The 6,734-nt window shown below is 60.5% G+C and overlaps 1 long non-coding RNA gene across 2 annotated transcripts; it reads left to right on the top strand.

The window, feature by feature from the left end:
• The first annotated feature begins 1,037 nt into the window (after positions 1-1,037).
• On the top strand, positions 1,038-5,847 carry LOC139073792 (uncharacterized). Of its 2 annotated transcripts, none has more exons than XR_011522797.1 (3): positions 1,038-1,312; positions 3,289-4,962; positions 5,430-5,847. It is a non-coding gene; the product is annotated as an uncharacterized lncRNA (long non-coding RNA). The 2 variants fall into 2 exon arrangements; XR_011522796.1 differs by having other exon boundaries at positions 5,415-5,847.
• The last annotated feature ends 887 nt before the right edge of the window (positions 5,848-6,734 follow it).

The raw sequence follows: 6,734 nt of genomic DNA, 5'->3' as shown, positions 1-6,734 counted from the left end.
CCTTGGGACTTATGGGACTTATGCCCTGTGACAACTATTTAATGACAATGGAACATCCAGGAGGGCCTCCTAGAGGCGGTGGTGGCACCTGAACTTTGTGGCCCACGTGTGCTGACAGGTGCGCTGTTCCTCCTCTGCTCTGCCTCTTGTTGGATTCATCACTTGCAGGACGTCTTCCCACTGCTGGAAGGCTCTGAATGGCTTTGCAGGAGGAAGGGGCTCAAGTGCACACCCCCCCCCCACCCATTTTGAGGCTACTTCTGTGTAGGATGCACATGGGTTTGTGCACATGCACAGTGATTTACAAGGTATGTCACTGCCCACAAAACAAAACAGCAATGTTTCTAAGATGCTTTTATTCACACTTCAGAACAGGCGCTGGACACCTTACCAGTGCACCACCCCAGCTGCCCTGCCCCGTGGTCGGAGGCTGAGCTGTAGGCACAGTATCACTGGGGACTCCTCTGCCCCTGCTCGGGCTAGATTCAGCCAAGGGGAAGCCCACAGACAGAGGAGCAGGCAGGAGGGAGTGAGGTCAGTATATATATCACCAGGTTCCTGCCGGCCAGGTTGCTGAGTCCCTCTCCCCAAGGTCACAGCTCCTGCCAGACGGGCCTCTCCTATGGCTACAGCTGCCCTTCAGGTCTGGTAGTAACGGCTCCCCTTTGTCACTGGCCCTGGGTACTCATCATCTCTCCTTTAATTCATTCATTTTCCATTTATTCAACTCTTCTCAAACACCCTGTCTGAAGGTGCCGGTAAAATGTAAGACCATGTCAATTGTCCATATCAGAGAACATTCTTGTATGTTACACTTGGAGTAGCTTGGAGGGAAGACTATTGAAAACTAGGGGGAGGCTAGCCCCCAAGCCTCCCCTGGGGCCACCACTGTTTGTCTCCCCAGGACATTATGCAGCAGGCGTCAATAACTGACTCAATGAATGAGTTGATCCTGCCCGGCCCCTCCACCGCCCAATAGCAGACCGCCTCTGCTTTCCTTCCACCCGGCCTGCTTCAGTCTCCCCGGCCAAGCCCAGGTGACAGGCTCCTTCCTTTCCCGGTCCCTGAGCCAGCCCTCTGGTTATACAGCGGTGGGTGGGTGGAGAAGCCCTGCGCCCAGGCCCCCAGGGGAGGCGAGGAGCCGCGGCCGAGCAGCGGGATCAGGAAACTAGGTCTCCAGCGTCCTCCACCCTAACAGGCTGGGGGCTTTGAGGCTGTCACTTCACCTCCGCGTGTGCAATGGGGACAGCCACGACCCCGGCCCCACACAGCAGATGATCCAAAAGATGGCACAGAGCTTCGCAAGCAAAAGGTGCTCGGGGACCCTCGGGGACGGCTGGCGGCGGTGCGGGGGTCCTCGGGGCCGGGGTCCCGGCGGCGGCGCGGGGGCGCGGGTCGCCGTCCCTTCCCCTGGGCGCGTCCCCATCCCAGCGCCCCGCCCGCAGCAGCTGGCGAGCCGCCGCGCGCACCACCCCACGTGGGGCCGCACGGGCTCGCAGCCCCGGCTCTCGATTGGCCGCCGCGCAGCCAATCAGAGGGCGCTGTCGGCAGTGGCCGCGCCGATTGGCCGCGCTGGGCCGGCCCGGGAAGGGGGCGGGGCTCCCTTTTGTTCTTTCGTCGGCGCCGCGGGCGCCCCCACCGCGGACCCCCAGTCGGGGCTGCGGGGGAGCCGGCGCTGGTTTGCGGCCGCGGCGGACGCCCCTCCCAGGTGGCCGCTCCGGGGCCAGCTCCCCTCCCGCCCCATTCACAACCCCCTCAACACGCTCACCCGGAGAAAGGATCAGCCGCCTGAAACGCGGCGGCGCAGGGGCTGACCTTGGACCAGCCCTTTCAGCGCTTCGTCCCTCGGTTCTCCTAGCCTTGCTTTCCCCGGTCTCGTAGGAATTGCGGAGAAGAAGAGCCCATAAAAAATGAGCTTGGGCTCTTTCTAAAATGTAACCAGTCAATGGTAGAAAGGCGCTGATTTTTCCTGAGAGGGAGCACGTGGGAAATTGCCGAGGAGGGGAGCCTGGGTGTCCGGATTTTGCTAACCTCAAGCCGTATTCAGAGTGACGGTCCTTTCCTAATCATGGCTGGGGGTTCTTGTCCCAGATGGGCCGGGTGGGGGATGGGGCAGAAGTCCCTGCCTCTGCCTGGCCAGCTGTGCAAACTCTCCCTAAATCATTCTCCCTCTTCATCTCTCTTCGAAGTGGCCTCCCTCTGGGGTGGAAAGTGGTGGCCCCAGGAGCCAGGGGCCCTCACAGGGAGAGAGGGCGCTGAGCTGGGCTAGGGGGTCAGGGGTTCTGGTCTGCTCTCCCTCTAGCCCACCACCTTCCCTTCAGAAACTCCCTGAAAGCACTTTCCAGCGGAGCGGTGCGGCACACACATCCCTGGAGGCAGGCACAGGGCTCCCAATCTCTAGTCCCGGGCCTGAGGTCCCCTCCCAGCCGGGGACCCCTAGGCTCAGCTCCTTTCCTTCCACCAGGTGGCAACTGTGGAGCCCACCAAGACAGGGCGGGTCCTCTGCAGAAGAAGGGGTCAGGCTCCAGGGAGTCCTCAGTGCCCCTCCCATCCCCCATTGACCTGGAAAAGCCCCCAAGCCAGTGCTGATGGAGAAGGAGTCCTGACAGTGGCTCAGGGATGGCTGTCATCTCCAAGGTCACCTGCCTGGACCTGGGAGTCTGTAAAACACGTAATTCCCTGAGAAAGACAGAGACTCTAGCCTCTTCAGCATTCAGAATGCCTCTCCATACCGTTGGTGGAGCAGGCCCTCAGCCATAGGTGGCTCCTCCGCTGGAGCGCACTGGGCCACCTGCTCCAGCTCCCAACAAGCAGCATGGGGGTCAGAGGCCTCCCCTGCAGCCTGGCTGGAGTGGCCCTTAGAAGGACTCCCAGCCTCAGGGCCTTGGCAGGTGTCTGCTGGCTCCCTGGGGGTGGGGTGCTGGGAGGCTGACATCTGCAGAGTGTTTTTACTGTTGGACAAATTGAATCAATTAAGCAGGCCCCATCGGGGTGGCTCCGAGCCCAGTGAACAGAAAGGAGGAGAGCAGAGCCAAGGGGGCAGCACAGACTTTCTCTGGGGGGCGGCTCCCCGGCAAGAATTCAGGGTGAAGAGGTGGATGGACAGGATGCACCCCTTTCCCTGTGGTCTGGGGGCAGGGACCCTCTTTGCTGACCACAGTGAGGGAGGGTGGGGCATGCGCAAAAGGTAGAGCCAGCCCCGGGTGCTGGGGCACAGTACTGGGGGTGATGTGGAGGAAGCTTAGAGGGAGTGGCACCCGCCAGGCTGAGACCCACTTCTCATCCAAGATGCAGGCGCTGACTCGGCTTCTCGGCTGCCTGCCCTGCAACCCTTTGGGGCACCAGACACCAGAGCTCCCGACACCGCAGCGTCCTTTCAAAGGCATTTTGTTGCTCTCACACAGAGGCCTCCGGAAGCCCGGAGGCTCCACCGGAGAGAGGAGGCTGCCCAGGGAGGCCTGAGGAGCCGGCAGAGGAAAGAGGAAACAGACTGTGGAGGTGATAGTGAGGGTCGCTGGTCACCCACCTGGAGCGGAAGCTTCCCCCTTGGGCAGGCCCAGAACGATTTATAGGCCGGCTGCTCTGTGACCCAGCTGACCCAGGGCTGGCCACTCCCTAGGAGCCCAAGCAGCTGCTGAAGCATCCCCCTGCCCAAGCTGTGCCCAGTCCCTCGATTCTTGCAAGGGTGGTAGGGCCACTTCCTCAAACGCCCTTCCCCAGTGACCCAGGGCCAGGTGGCGTCTCCTTGGGCGACAGCTCTGAGGGAGCAGGGTATCTGTGAGTCGGGCCGGGCTCCCCACCCAGCTGCCATCCTTGGCACAGACACTCACCAAAGTGCCTTTGCTCATCATGAGCCATGGCAGCAATGATCTCACTGCCACCCTAGACAGCCAGACCACGTCTGTCCCTTGATGTCAAGTGACCGTTACTAGGCCACCTGAGGCAGACGAGTGTCTCATCAGCAAACTCATGGAGGACAAATGGTCAGCGAGAGCCCTTCCTCTGTCAGCACTCAGGACGACGAGGCAGAGGCTGAGAAAGGGCACTGACCAACACCTGGGTCTGGGGTTGGCTGAGGGTCCCACTTCCAGGAGTTAGCCTGGGACAGGGTTAATTCACCGGGAGATGGGGAGACCCTTGCAGCCCCCGCAGCCCATGGTCTGGGGCCCCAGTGTGGACACTGCCCCTTCCCAGCCAGGCCCCTCTGAGCCAGCCTGAATTCCAGGCCCAGCTGCTGGCAGACAAGACGCAGGGAGGGACGGGGACAGGGTGACAGGCACTCTCTTGGTTTTTGCTTGCATGTCACCTGCCAAGGAACCTCAAACTCGGACCCCCAAAGTCGCAGCCCCACATCCCCCTTGGGTAGAATTTGGAGGTGGCCGAGATGGGTGAGAGGGACCCGAGAGGGATTGCCGGGTCTGGGCGGTCCAGTGCCCTGTCTTAAGGGCAGCGAGTGCTCAGGCCGCATGGCGCGCTCCCACTCCGGAGAGTGCGGTCAGCCCCCGTTTGCCGGCGGAGGAACCAGCAAGCAGGTAACAAGGGGGCACAGGGCCCTGGAAGGAAGGAACGGCAGTCACTTCGTCCACTGAGCCTGCGACGCATTTTCGCCCCGACCTCGCGAGCTGCGGTGCAGTCTCGGGGCGGCCCGTCGCCTCTCAGTGGGTCTGGGGAGCAGGTCTGAAGTCGCCTCTGCGGCCTCCCGCTCCCGCCCTCGCTCTACCATGCCGGTGTGAACCAGGAGATCAACGTCCGGCGCCGCCGCGGGCCCCCGGCGGGAGCCGGCGGCCGGCAGGAGCGGTGCGGGGGCGCCCTCCAGCGGCCGCGGTCGGGAAGGCGGCCCGCTGGAAGGCTGCGAAGCGCCGGCCGCGCGGGGCGAGCTTGCGCTGGGGGGACCTGGGGACCGCGCCGCGCCCCAGTGCCGGGCCTCGCGGACGGCGCCCCGTGTCACTGACTGGATCGCAGGTAACTTGGGGACCAAAAAGGGAGCTGCCTGTAAGAGTTAAAAGCCAGACACCTCTTGGAGCCCCGAGGGGGCGGGGCTGGGGAGAGGGACTTAGGGAGGAGTGGAGGGCGCACTGTCGGGAGCTGGAGGAGCACCTGATGAAGAGCTGAGGGAGGAGCACCGAGTCAGGAGCTGGGGGGGAGCACTGGGTCAGGAACTGGGGAGGAGTATCGGGTCAGGAGCTGGGGGGAGCACTGAGTCAGCAGCTGGGGGGAGCACTAGGTCAGGAGCTGGGGAGGAGCACTTGGTCTGCAGCTGGGGAGGAGCACCGAGTCAGGAGCTGGGGGGGGAGCACTGGGTCAGCAGGTGGGGGGAGCACTGGGTCAGGAGCTGGGGAGCAGCACTTGGTCTGCAGCTAGGGAGGAGCACCGAGTCAGGAGCTGAGGGAGCATTGGTCAGGAGCTCGGTCTAGTTTTATCCCCATCAGGTGCGGATGTGTCCCCGGCTTGTCTCTGTGATGGACACAGCCCCTGGTATGGTCTGCCCCCGCCCCGCAGCCCAGCGAGGAGGCAGGCCCCGCCCCGCCCAGGGGGCGCGTGCGGAACTGGAGCACACGCCCAGTGAAGCAGCCCGTGGGAGCCCACCCAGCAGGCACCAGCGCCTCCCTCTGAGCTCAGATCCTGCCACACCCAGGCCAAGAGCACTTCTGGAGCAAAGACACGGCAGACGCTGTTTCCAGTATTACGGCTTTAAATGTTTCAACAGCTTTGTTGAGATATAATTCACACACCATTCAATTCACCCATTTAAAGTGTACAATTCTGTGGTTTCAGTATATTACATCATTAATTTTTTAACGTGGTAAAATATATAGAACATAAAATTTGCCATTTTAAAACCCTTTTTTTAAGTCTTAAGTGTTCCGTGGCATTTAAGTATATTCAGTGTTCTGCAACCATCACCACTACCCATTTCCAGAACTTTTGCATCATTCTGAACAGTAACTTTGTCCTCGTTAAGCAATAACTCCCCATTTCTCCCTCCCCCCAGCCCCTGGTAACCTCTAATCTACTTTCCATCTCTAAGAATTTGTCTACTCTAGATGTTTCATATGAGTGGAATCATACAGTATTTGTCCTTTTATGCCACTCAGCACAGTGTCTCCAAGGTTCATCCATGTTCAAGGGTGTGTCAGAACTTCATTCCTCTTCGTGGCTGAGTAATATTCCATCGTATGGCTGGAGCACGTGTTTCTCCACTCATCTGTTGACGGCCACTTGAGTTGTTCCCCCCTTTTCCCTGTTGTGAACAGTGTTGCAGCGAACATTGGCGTACAGCGTCTGTTCGAGGCCCTGCCCTCACTTCCTCTGAGTGCGTCCTCGAGTGGAAGGCAATTCTCTCTTTAGCTCATGGAGAGGGGACAAACTGTTCTCCAGAACGCGGCACCAGCACTGCGTGAGGGTTCCAAGTTCTCTGCCTCCTCACCAGCGCAGGTTACTTTCATCATTATTATTACTGTATAGCGTTGATTTTTAAAAGTAATGTTTGCATTACAAGCTATATATTCGTTGAGAAGAATGTAAAAGCTACAGAGATAACAAACATTTTGCATTTTCCTCCCACCCCGCCCCCTAGAGACGACCACCGCTCATCTTGGGCGAGACTGTTGGTCTCCATCTAAGGCCTTGTTTCTAGAACGGCGGGCGAGCGGTAGGGGGGGCTGCGAAGCCCTGCGAGGGTCGCCCGGGGTCCGCGGAGGGGCGGGGCCCCCAGCCGGACGGACCGCGGGTCG

The sequence above is a fragment of the Equus przewalskii genome, chromosome 10, assembly GCF_037783145.1.
Source record: "Equus przewalskii isolate Varuska chromosome 10, EquPr2, whole genome shotgun sequence".
NCBI classification, from domain to species: domain Eukaryota; kingdom Metazoa; phylum Chordata; class Mammalia; order Perissodactyla; family Equidae; genus Equus; species Equus przewalskii.
The sequence above is the reverse complement of the archived record's forward strand: the minus strand, read 5'-3'. Positions and strand labels throughout refer to the sequence as shown.